The following is a 13,015-nucleotide window of genomic DNA, read 5'->3' on the forward strand; positions in this document are numbered from 1 at the left end:
GGGTGTGCACTGGCTCCTCCCTCTATGCCCCTCCAGACCTCAGTTAGGGAAACTGTGCCCGGAGGAGACGGACAGTACGGGGAAAGGATTTTAGTTAATCTAAGGGCAAGATTTATACCAGCCACACCAATCACACCGTACAACCTGTGATAACTATCCAGTTAACAGCATGAACAACATAGCCTAGGTTCAAACCGATAAAGCTATAACATAACCCTTACTTAAGCAATAACTATATACAAGTATTGCAGAAGAAGTCCGCACTTGGGACGGGCGCCCAGCATCCACTACGGACTACGAGAAATAGATTTACCGGTAAGTAAAATCCTATTTTCTCTAACGTCCTAGAGGATGCTGGGGACTCCGTAAGGACCATGGGGATTATACCAAAACTCCCAAACGGGCGGGAGAGTGCGGATGACTGCAGCACCAATTGAGCAAACAGGAGGTCCTCCTCAGCCAGCGTATCAAACTTATAGAACTTTGCAAAAGTGTTTGATCCCGACCAAGTAGCAGCTCGGCACAGCTGTAGTGCCGAGACCCCTCGGGCAGCCGCCCAAAAAGAGCCCACTTTCCTAGTGGAATGGTCTTGACCGATTTAGGTAACGGCAATCCTGCCGTAGAATGCGCCTGCTGAATCGTGTTACAGAGCCAGCGAGCAATAGTCTGCTTTGAAGCAGAGTCACCAATCTTGTTGGCTGCATACAGGACAAACAGTGCTTCTGTTTTCCTGACCCTAGCCGTTCTGGCTACATACATTTTCAAAACCCTGACCACATCAAGGGACTGAATCCTCCAAGTCATGTGTAGCCACAGGTACCACAATAGGTTGGTTCATATGAAAGGATGAAACCACTTTTGGCAGGAACTGAGGACGGGTCTGCAATTCTGCTCTATCCATATGGAAAACCAGATAGGGGCTTTTATGTGACAAAGCCGCTAATTCCGACACTCGCCTAGCTGAAGCCAAGGCTAATAACATGACCACTTTCCAGGTGAGATATTTCAACTCCACCGTCTTAAGTGGTTCACACCAGTGTGACTTAAGGAAACTTAACACCACGTTAAGGTCCCAAAACGCCACCGGAAGGTACAAAAGGAGGCTGAATATGCAGTACTCCCTTCACAAACGTTTGTACTTCAGGGAGAGAAGCCAACTCCTTCTGAAAGAAAATGGACAAGGCCGAAATCTGAACCCTAATTTTAGGCCCAAATTCACTCCAGTTTGTAGGAAGCGAAGGAAACGGCCCAGATGGAATTCTTCCGTAGGAGCATTCCTGGCCTCACACCAAGAGACATATTTTCGCCATATACGGTGATAATGTTTAGACGTCACGTCCTTCCTAGCCTTTATCAGCGTAGGAATGACCTCAACCGGAATGCCTTTTTTCGCTAGGATCCAGCGTTCAACCGCCATGCCGTCAAACGCAGCCTCGGTAAGTCTTGGAACAGACATGGCCCCTGTTGCAACAGGTCCTGTCTTAGAGGAAGAGGCCACGGATCTTCTGTAAGCATTTCCTGCAGATCCGGATACCAGGTCCTTCGTGGCCAATCTGGAACAATGAGGATTGTTCTCACTCCTCTTTTTCTTATTATTCTCAATACCTTGGGTATGAGAGGAAGAAGAGGAAATACATAGACTGACTGGAACACCCACGGTGTCACAAGGGCGTCTACCGCTACCGCCTGAGGGTCTCTTGACCTGGCGCAATACCTCTGTAGCTTTTTGTTGAGGCGGGACGCCATCATCTCTATCTGTGGCAATCCCCACCGACTTGCAATCTGTGCGAAGACTTCCTGATGAAGTCCCCACTCTCTAGGATGTAGGTCGTGTCTGCTGAGTAAGTCTGCTTCCCAGCTGTCCACTCCCGGAATGAACACTGCTGACAGTGCGCTTACATGATTCTCCGCCCAGCGAAGAATTCTGGTGGCTTCCGCCATCGCCACTCTGCTCCTTGTGCCGCCTTGGCGGTTTACATGAGCTACTGCCGTGACGTTGTCTGACTGGATCAGAACCGGTTGGTCGCGAAGTAAGGTCTCCGCTTGACGTAGGGCGTTGTATATGGCCCTTAGTTCCAAGATGTTGATGTGAAGACCAGGCTCTGGACTTGACCAAAGACCTTGGAAATTTCTTCCCTGTGTGACTGCTCCCCAACCTCGAAGACTCGCGTCCCTGGTCACCAGGATCCAGTCCTGAATGCCGAACCTGCGGCCCTATAGAAGGTGAGCACTCTGCAGCCACCACAGGAGAGATACCCTGGCCCTGGGGGATAGGGTGATCAACTGATGAATCTGTAGATGTGACCCGGACCACTTGTCCAGTAGGTCCCATTTGAAAGTCCTTGCATGGAACCTTCCGAAGGGAATGTCTTTCCCTGGACTCGAGTGCAGTGATGCACTGACACCTGTCTTGGTTTCAATAGGTTCCTGACCAGAGTCATGAGTTCCTGGGCCTTCTCTATCTGAAGGTAAACCCATTTCTGGTTCGTATCCAGAATCATACCCAAGAAGGGCAGACGAGTCATAGGAACCAACTGTGACTTCGGGATATTGAGAATCCAGCCGTGTTGCTGTGACACCTTCAGCGAAAGTGACACGCTGTTCAACAACTGCTCTTTTGATCTCGCCCTTATCAGGAGATCGTCCAAGTATGGGATAACTGTGACTCCTTGCTTGCGTAGGAGCACCATCATTTGCGCCAATTACCCTGAAATTGGTAATGACAATACTGTACCGCAATTCTCCGGTACGCCTGATGGGGTGGATAAATGGGAACATGAAGGTATGCAGCCTTTATGTCTAGCTACACCCTAAAATCCCCCCCTTCCAGGCTGGCGAGTATCGTTCTGAGCGATTCCACTTTAAATTTGAACCTTTTCCAGTATAGGTTCAGAGATTTTAATTTTAAAATAGGTCTGACCGAACCGTACGGTTTCGGGACAACAGCCAAGGTTGAGTAATATCCCCTTCCTTGTTGCAGGAGGGGAACCTTGAGCACCACCTGTTGGAGATACAATGTGTGAATTGTATTTGATATTATCCCCCTTTCTGGGGGAGAAGCCGGTAGGTCCGATAAGGAAAACTGGCGAGGAGGCACCTTTCGAATTCCAGCTTGTAACCCTGAGAAACAATTTTTATTGCCCCGGGATACACCTGTGAGTGAATTCAGATGTGGCTGAAGAGTCGAAGACGCGCTCCCACTGGGACGTACTCCCTTAGCGGAGCTCCAGCGTCATGCGGTGGATGTAGTAGAGGCCGGGGAGGACTTCTGTTCCTGGGAACTATCTGTGCCCTGACTTCTGGTAAGAAAGGACGCTCCTCGTACTTTCTTGTTTTTCTGCGACGAAAAACACGCCATTTGAGAATGTCGTGCTTTCTTAGGCTGTGAGGAAATATAAGACAAAAGATCCGAATCACCAGCTATAGCTGTGGAGACCAGGTCCGAGAGCCCTTCTCCACACAATTCCTCTGCCTTGTAAGGTAAAACCTCCATATGCCCCTTTTAGTCGGCATCACCTGTCCATTGTATGTTCCACAGGACACGTCTAGCAGAAATCGACATAGCGTTGACTCTAGAACTCAGTAGACTAATGTCTCTTTGGGCATGTCTTATATACAAGACAGCATTATATATATATATATATATATATATATATATATATATATACAATAAGAATTTACTTACCGATAATTCTATTTCTCGTAGTCCGTAGTGGATGCTGGGGACTCCGTCAGGACCATGGGAATAGCGGCTCCGCAGGAGACAGGGCACAAAAATAAAGCTTTAGGATTAGGTGGTGTGTACTGGCTCCTCCCCCTATGACCCTCCTCCAAGCCTCAGTTAGGATACTGTGCCCGGACGTGCGTACACAATAAGGAAGGATATTGAATCCCGGGTAAGACTCATACCAGCCACACCAATCACACCGTATAACTTGTGATCTGAACCCAGTTAACAGTATGACAAACGTAGGAGCCTCTGAACAGACGGCTCACAACAATAACAACCCGAATTTGTTTGTAACAATAACTATGTACAAGTATTGCAGACAATCCGCACTTGGGATGGGCGCCCAGCATCCACTACGGACTACGAGAAATAGAATTATCGGTAAGTAAATTCTTATTTTCTCTAACGTCCTAAGTGGATGCTGGGGACTCCGTCAGGACCATGGGGATTATACCAAAGCTCCTAAACGGGCGGGAGAGTGCGGATGACTCTGCAGCACCGAATGAGAGAACTCAAGGTCCTCCTCAGCCAGGGTATCAAATTTGTAGAATTTTGCAAACGTGTTTGCCCCTGACCAAGTAGCAGCTCGGCAGAGTTGTAATGCCGAGACCCCCCGGGCAGCCGCCCAGGATGAGCCCACTTTCCTTGTGGAATGGGCCTTGACAGATTTAGGTTGTGGCAAGCCTGCCACAGAATGTGCAAGTTGAATTGTGCTACAAATCCAACGAGCAATCGTCTGCTTAGAAGCAGGAGCACCCATCTTGTTGGGTGCATACAATATAAACAGTGAGTCAGACTTTCTGACTCCCGCCGTTCTTGAAATATATATTTTCAATGCCCTGACCACGTCCAACAACTTGGAATCCTCCAAATCGTTAGTAGCCGCAGGCACCACAATAGGCTGGTTCAGGTGAAACGCTGACACCACCTTAGGCAGAAAATGAGGACGCGTCCGCAGTTCTGCCCTGTCCGTATGGAAAATCAGATATGGGCTCTTATATGATAAAGCCGCCAATTCTGATACTCTCCTGGCTGAAGCCAGGGCCAGTAGCATGGTTACTTTCCATGTAAGATACTTCAACTCCACCGATTTGAGCGGCTCAAACCAATGGGATTTGAGAAAATCCAAGACTACATTAAGATCCCACGGTGCCACTGGGGGCACAACCGGGGGCTGTATATGTAGTACTCCTTTTACAAAAGTCTGGACTTCAGGAACTGAAGCCAATTCTTTCTGGAAGAAAATCGACAGGGCCGAAATTTGAACCTTAATGGACCCCAATTTGAGGCCCATAGACAATCCTGTTTGCAGGAAATGTAGGAATCGACCCAGTTGAAATTCCTCCGTGAGGGCCTTCCTGGCCTCACACCACGCAACATATTTTCTCCAAATGCGGTGATAATGTTGTGCAGTCACCTCCTTCCTGGCTTTTACCAGTGTAGGAATGACCTCTTCCGGAATGCCTTTTTCCCTTAGAATTCGGCGTTCAACCGCCATGCCGTCAAACGCAGCCGCGGTAAGTCTTGGAATAGACACGGTCCCTGCTGAAGCAGGTCCCGTCTTAGAGGTAGAGGCCACGGATCCTCCGTGAGCATCTCTTGAAGTTCCGGGTACCAAGTTCTTCTTGGCCAATCCGGAGCCACTAGTATCGTTCTTACTCCCTTTTGCCGTATAATTCTCAGTACTTTTGGTATGAGAGGCAGAGGAGGGAACACATACACTGACTGGAACACCCACGGTGTTACCAGAGCGTCCACAGCTATTGCCTGAGGGTCTCTTGACCTGGCGCAATACCTGTCCAGTTTTTTGTTGAGGCGGGACGCCATCATATCCACCATTGGTTTTTCCCAACGGTTCACAATCATGTGGAAGACTTCTGGATGAAGTCCCCACTCTCCCGGGTGTAGATCGTGTCTGCTGAGGAAGTCTGCTTCCCAGTTGTCCACTCCCGGAATGAATACTGCTGACAGTGCTATCACATGATCTTCCGCCCAGCGAAAAATCCTTGCAGCTTCTGCCATTGCTGTCTTGCTTCTTGTGCCGCCCTGTCTGTTTACGTGGGCGACTGCCGTGATGTTGTCCGACTGGATCAACACCGGCTGACCCTGAAGCAGGGGTTTTGCCAGACTTAGAGCATTGTAAATCGCTCTTAGCTCCAGTATATTTATGTGAAGAGACATCTCCAGGCTTGACCATACTCCCTGGAAGTTTCTTCCCTGTGTGACCGCTCCCCAGCCTCTCAGACTGGCATCCGTGGTCACCAGGACCCAGTCCTGTATGCCGAATCTGCGGCCCTCTAACAGATGAGCACTCTGCAACCACCACAGAAGAGACACCCTTGTCCGTGGCGATAAGGTTATCCGCTGATGCATCTGCAGATGTGATCCGGACCATTTGTCCAGCAGATCCCACTGAAAAGTTTGTGCGTGGAATCTGCCGAATGGAATCGCTTCGTAAGAAGCCACCATCTTTCCCAGGACTCTTGTGCATTGATGCACAGACACTTTCCCTGGTTTTAGGAGGTTCCTGACAAGTTCGGATAACTCCCTGGCTTTCTCCTCCGGAAGAAACACCTTTTTCTGAACCGTGTCCAGAATCATTCCCAGGAACAGCAGACGTGTCGTCGGGGTCAACTGAGATTTTGGAAAATTCAGAATCCACCCGTGTTGTTGCAGCACTAGTCGGGTTAGTGCTACTCCGTCCTCCAGCTGTTCTCTGGACCTTGTCCTTATCCGGAGATCGTCCAAGTAAGGGATAATTAATACGCCTCTTCTTCGCAGAAGAATCATCATTTCGGCCATTACCTTGGTAAAGACCCGAGGTGCCGTGGACAATCCAAACGGCAGCGTCTGAAACTGATAATGACAGTTTTGCACCACGAACCTGAGGTACCCTTGATGTGAAGGGCAAATTGGGACATGCAGGTAAGCATCCTTTATGTCCAGGGACACCATAAAGTCCCCTTCTTCCAGATTCGCTATCACTGCTCTGAGTGACTCCATCTTGAACTTGAATTTTTGTATGTACAGGTTCAAAGATTTCAGATTTAGAATAGGTCTTACCGAGCCGTCCGGCTTCGGTACCACAAATAGCATGGAGTAATACCCCTTTCCCTGTTGTAGGAGGGGTACCTTGACTATCACCTGCTGAGAAAACAGCTTGTGAATGGCTTCCAATACCGTCGCCCTGTCTGAGGGAGACGTTGGCAAAGCAGACTTTAGGAACCTGCGAGGGGGAGACTTCTTGAATTCCAACCTGTAACCCTGAGATACTACCTGCAGGATCCAGGGGTCCACCTGTGAGCAAGCCCACTGTGCGCTGAAATTCTTGAGTCGACCCCCCACCGCTCCTGAGTCCGCTTGTAAGGCCCCAGCGTCATGCTGAGGGCTTTGCAGAACCCTGAGAGGGCTTCTGTTCCTGGGCAGGGGCTGCTTGCTGCCCTCTCTTACCCCTTCCTCTGCCCCGAGGCAGATATGACTGTCCTTTTGTCCGCTTGTTCTTATAGGACCGAAAGGACTGCGGCTGAAAAGACGGTGTCTTTTTCTGTTGGGAGGGGGTCTGAGGTAAAAAGGTGGATTTTCCGGCCGTTGCCGTGGCCACCAGATCCGATAGACCGACGCCAAATAATTCCTCCCCTTTATACGGCAATACTTCCATATGTCGTTTGGAATCCGCATCCCCTGACCACTGTCGCGTCCATAAACTCCTTCTGGCAGATATGGACATCGCATTTACTCTCGATGCCAGAGTGCAATTTCTAAGCAGCTCTTTAGGAGAGCCACCTAGATTGCACCCTGCTCGGACGGGCACAAAAACCTAACTGGGGCTTGGAGGAGGGTCATAGGGGGAGGAGCCAGTACACACCACCTAATCCTAAAGCTTTATTTTTGTGCCCTGTCTCCTGCGGAGCCGCTATTCCCATGGTCCTGACGGAGTCCCCAGCATCCACTTAGGACGTTAGAGAAATATATATACACACACACACACACACACACACACACACTCTAGAGTCCATAACATGGTATCCTTATCTAGGGTTTCAATTTCCGCTGATAAGGTATCTGTCCACGCTGCTACAGCGCTAAAAACCCATGCCGACACAATCGCCGGTCTGAGTAGTGTACCAGAATGTGTGTAAATGGACTTCAAAGTACTTTTACTGCATGCTATCTGCAGGATCCCTGAGGATAGCTGTTAAGTCAGCGCTACCTTTTGGGTAAACGTGACAATGCCTTGTCAACCCTAGGGGAAGATTCCCATCGTATCCTGGCCCTAGTAGGGAAAGGATACTCCCTGAGAATTCTATGTGGGAATCTGCAGTTTCTTGTCTGGAGATTCCCGCTCTTTTTCTTCATGAGAGGAGGGAAATTTACCTCAGCTTTCTTCCCCTTAAACATGTGTACCCTCGTGTCAGGGACAGATGAGTCATCAGTGATATGCAAAACATCTTTTATTACAATAATCATACATTGAATACTTTTCTGCCAGTTTTGGCTGTACTTTGCATTATCGTAGTCGACACTGGAGTCAGACTCCGTGTTGATATCAGTGTCTATTATTTTGGATAGTGAGTGTTGTGAGACTCTGAAGGTCTCTAATCTTTTGTGCAATAAATTTACCTTAGCACTTAATTTTACATATCCAAACAGGTGTCGGCGTTGTCGACGGAGACACCACACACACACTTGCTCCATCTCCTCCTTAGGAGAGCCTTTTACCTCAGACATGTCGACACACACGTACCGACACACCACACACTCAGGGAATGCTCTTCTGAAGACAGTTCCCCCACAAGGCCCTTTGGAGAGACAGAGAGAGAGTATGCCAGCACACACCCCAGCGCTATATGACCCAGGAAAAAACACAGCAATTTAATGTTTAGCCAGTAGCGCTGTTATTATTATCTGCGCCAAATTATGTGCCCCCCTCTTCTTTAAAACCCTCTCTTCTACCGTGGTATAAGCAGGGGAGAGTCCGGGGAGCTTCCTCTCAGCGGTGCTGTGGAGAAAAACATGGCGCTGGTGAGTGCTGAGGGAGAAGCCCCGCCCCTTCGGCAGCGGGCTTCAGTCCCGCTAAAAGTGTAAAATTGGCGGGGGCTCATGCATATATACAGTGTCCAGCTGTATATATGCTATACTTTTGCCAAAAAGAGGTTTATATTGCTGCCCAGGGCGCCCCCCCTCCCCCTGCGTCCTGCACCCTTACAGTGACCGGAGTGTGTGAGGTGTAGTGGAGCAATGGCGCACAGCTGCAGTGCTGTGCGTTACCTCTGTGAAGCGGCTTCTGCCGCCTGAGACGTCTTCTGTCTTCGTTTCTTCTGGCTCTGTGAGGAGAATGGCGGCGCGGCTCTGGGGTGAACGCCCAGGACGAACCTGTGTTCATTCCCTCTGGAGCTAATGGTGTCCAGTAGCCGAGGAAGCAGAGCCTAACATTTAAGTAGGTCTGCTCCTCTCTCCTCAGTCCCTCGATGCAGGGAGTCTGCTGCCAGCAGTGCTCCCTGAAAAAGAGAAAAAATCCTAACAAAAATGCTTTCTAAACAGGAAACTCAGGAGAGCTCCCTGCAGTGCACCCATTCTCCTCTGGGCACAGTCTAAAACTGAGCTCTGGAGGAGGGGCATAGAGGGAGGAGCCAGGGCACACCCAGAATCCAAAGTCTTTCTTAAAGTGCCCTATCTCCTGCGGAGCCCGTCTATTCCCCATGGTCCTTACGGAGTCCCCAGCATCCTCTAGGACGTTAGAGAAATATCATTTTACAACTGTTAGTGCAAGAGAATGCTTACAGCACTATGGGCATAATTCAGGTGCAGTTTTTCTTGCTTCTGCTGTTGCTTTCTTTTGCCGTACGCAATAGCGATTATATGCTAACATGGGCAGAAGGTAACTTAAGCATAGGGACGCCCACTGCTGTTGCATCATTTTCATCCGATGGCATTATGTCCAATACATCAGAACCATCGTCGCAAATCGGGTCATGTCTCAAGAGTTTGAATGCCTCTGTAAATGTGCAGGCTAAGCTGCTCTCCAGGGAGGCAGAGGGAAAATCAAGTAGCAAGTTTTATGCACGCCCATAAAACGCCATCTGAATGGCCATGACACGCCAGCGTTTACCCAATCACTCCCAGTTACCAGCCAAACGCCATCTTCCTGTCACTCACTTTGCGACTAATTCCTCAGTGTGACCGCAATTGCATTTCACTCACTGAGCGTACGCACTGCGGCTCAGACACATGCGCAGTAAGAAAACATTGGCCAATTTGCGTACAATAGCTGCATTGCAAACGCTTCTGAATTAAGCCCTGTTACTAAATAAACTGTTGATCTTAAAGAGGATTGGAAAACTTCTGGCTCTCTAGCTTGTAGCGAGATAATGTACCAACCAATCAGCTCCTAATTGTCACTTTACAGGCCATGTTTGAAAAATGACATTTAGGAGCCAATTGGTTGGTACGTTATCTCTCTCCAAGCTTTGATACATCTCCCTCATACTTCCATAACAGCCAAATAGCTACTAGTTATACAAGACCGCTATGGGTCAAATTGTATGTAGCAAATATACAGATGTGTCCACTTACATCTAGCCTCCCTGCACATTAAACAGCCAATCTAGTCACGCAAAACAATGCGAATAGGACAAATAAGACTCTGCTGATTAAAATTATATGCAGCATGCCTAAATTCTGTGTGTGACCGCGGCTGTAGCTGCATATCAAATGCTACGCAACAGTGTTTTCGTAGAAAACACTGTAACATAGCATTTTGGATGTAGATATAGCCACAGTCGCACACAGAATAGGTGTGCCACAAATCATTTTAATCAAAAGCTGCTTGTGTATCTTATCCGTATAGGTGACGCAAATAAGACGCATTTTTTGCCAAAAAGATGCCTGATGATAGCGGAGTTGCACAGGACCTGTCAGCTCACTCACACCGGGCATCTCCCGCTGTCCGCAGTGTTGCGTATTGAGGCAAGATGTATGAGGACATAGCTGTACTTCTGTAGCTTTACTATTATACAAACACACATTATTTATAGGGTGGCTACAATTAAACTTTCCCTATTCAGAGCAGTCTATAGCTTGCTCTAACAATCAGAATGTCACCAAATTTGGTAGTCTAATTAGGATATGGGAATATGGATTCTGCAAAAAAAAAAAAAAAAAAAGTAGGTGTAAAATGTTGCCGATAGTTGAGATATGGTGCTGTACACTGTGAAAACACTGTGAAAACAGCATAAGAATGAACAAATGAATAAAAAAATAAAATAAAAAAAAGGACTAAACCGTGGTGAAGAATTACTTTTATTGTGTTACACCATAACTCTGCAATAAAACATGTGTCTCGTCCATTTTCATTGTACAGTGCCATATTTCCCCATCAGGGACGAAATAATAGGATTTTAATTACCTACCGGTAAATCCTTTTCTCGTAGTCCATAGAGGATACTGGGGTCCATTTAGTACCATGGGGTATAGACAGATCCACTAGGAGCCTTGGGCACTTTAAGAAATCAATAGTGTGCGCTGGCTCCTCCCTCTATGCCCCTCCTACCAGTCTAGAAACTGTGCCTGAGGAGACGGACATACTTTGAGAGAAGGATTTAAAAGGACAGTGGTGAGATTCGAACCAGCACACACAAAACAAGAGGAAAGCCATGCTAACCCAACTTGAACAGGAACAGCAACAGCTGAACCAACAACAATACTTAACCAAGTAATAGTGCAGGAAAACACGAAGCACCGGGCGGGCGCCCAGTATCCTCTACGGACTACGAGAAAAAAAGATTTACCAGTAGGTAATTAAAATCCTATTTTCTCTTACATCCTAGAGGATACTGGAGTCCATTTTGTACTATGGGAATGTACCAAAGCTCCCAAACCAGATGGGAGAGTGCTGAGGGTCTTGCAGAACTGACTGACCAAACTGAAGGTCCTCAGAGGCCAAAGTATCGAACTTGTAGAATTTAGCAAACGTGTTCGAACCTGACCAAGTAGATGCTCGGCAGAGATGTAAAGCCGAGAAACCCTGGGCGGAAACCACCGACCTAGTAGAGTGGGCCTGTACAGATCTTGGAACGGACAAACCTGCCGTAGAATAAGCATGCTGGCTAGTAAGCCTGATCCAGCGAGCAATAGACTGCTTTGAAGCAGCACACCCAATTTTATTGGGTTCATAGAGAACAAACAGCGAGTCCGATTTTCTGTGACGAGCTGTCCGCTTCACATAGATCTTGAAAGCCCTCACAACATCCAAGGAATTTGAAGTAGCAGAGGTGTCGGTAAACACTGGAACCACAATAGGTTGGTTGATATGAAACGCAGACACCACCTGACGAGTTCTGAGTTCAGCTCTATCTTCATGAAAAATTAAATAGGGGCTTTTGTGAGGTAACGCCCCCAGCTCAGACACATGTCTTGCTGAAGCCAAGGCCAACAGTGTGAATGTCTTCCACGTAAGAAACGTTACGTCAACCTCCTGTAAAGGCTCAAACCACTCCGATTGTAGGAACTACAACACCACGTTGAGATCCCAAGGTGCCGTAGGAGGCACAAAGGGCGGTAGGATGTGCAGAACCCCCTTCAAAAATGTCTGAACCTCAGTGAGAGAAGCCAATTGTTTCTGGAAGAAAATGGATAAGGCTGAAATCTGGACTTTTATGGAGCCCAAACGTAGGCCCACATCCACACCTGACTGCAGAAAAAGCAGAAAATATCACAGTTGAAATTCCACCGTAGGAAATTACCTGTTCTCACACCAAGAGACGTATTTTTTTCCAATACAGTGGTAATGTTTAGACGTTACCCCCTTTCTGGCTTGAATCAAGGTTGGAATAACCCTGTCCGGTATCCCTTAACTTCCATGCCGTCAAACGTAGCCGTGATAAGTCTTGATAGACGAACGGCCCCTGTTGTAGAAGATCCTCACAAAGAGGCAGTGGCCACAGATCCTCTAAGAGCACCTCCAGTAGATCCGTGTACCAGGCCCTTCTTGGCCAGTCCGGAGCAATGAGAATTGCTTGAATCTTTTTCCCTTTTTATTCTTTTGAGAATTCTTGGGATCAATGGAAGTGGTGGAAACACGTACACCATCTGGTAGACCCATGGAGTCACCAGAGCGTCCACCGCCACTGCCTGTGGGTATCTCGACCTGGAACAATACCGCTTGACCTTCTTGTTGAGACGAGAGGCCATCATGTCGATTTGTGGAATTCCCCACCGACGTGTCAAGCACCTGAACACCTCCAGGTGAAGGCCCCACTCCCCTGGGTGGAGGACGTGTCTGCTGAG

General features: G+C 48.1%; 1 protein-coding gene across 1 annotated transcript in view; it reads right to left on the minus strand.

Moving 5' to 3' along the window:
• LOC135011288 (minor histocompatibility antigen H13-like) overlaps nucleotides 1-13,015 on the minus strand; it is a gene marked incomplete at its 5' end in the record, with an annotated part of 32,321 nt that overhangs the window by 4,714 nt on the left and 14,592 nt on the right. The window lies entirely within an intron of this gene.

Source organism: Pseudophryne corroboree, unplaced genomic scaffold (genome assembly GCF_028390025.1).
Source record: "Pseudophryne corroboree isolate aPseCor3 unplaced genomic scaffold, aPseCor3.hap2 scaffold_2410, whole genome shotgun sequence".
In the NCBI taxonomy this organism is placed as follows: Eukaryota; Metazoa; Chordata; class Amphibia; order Anura; family Myobatrachidae; genus Pseudophryne; species Pseudophryne corroboree.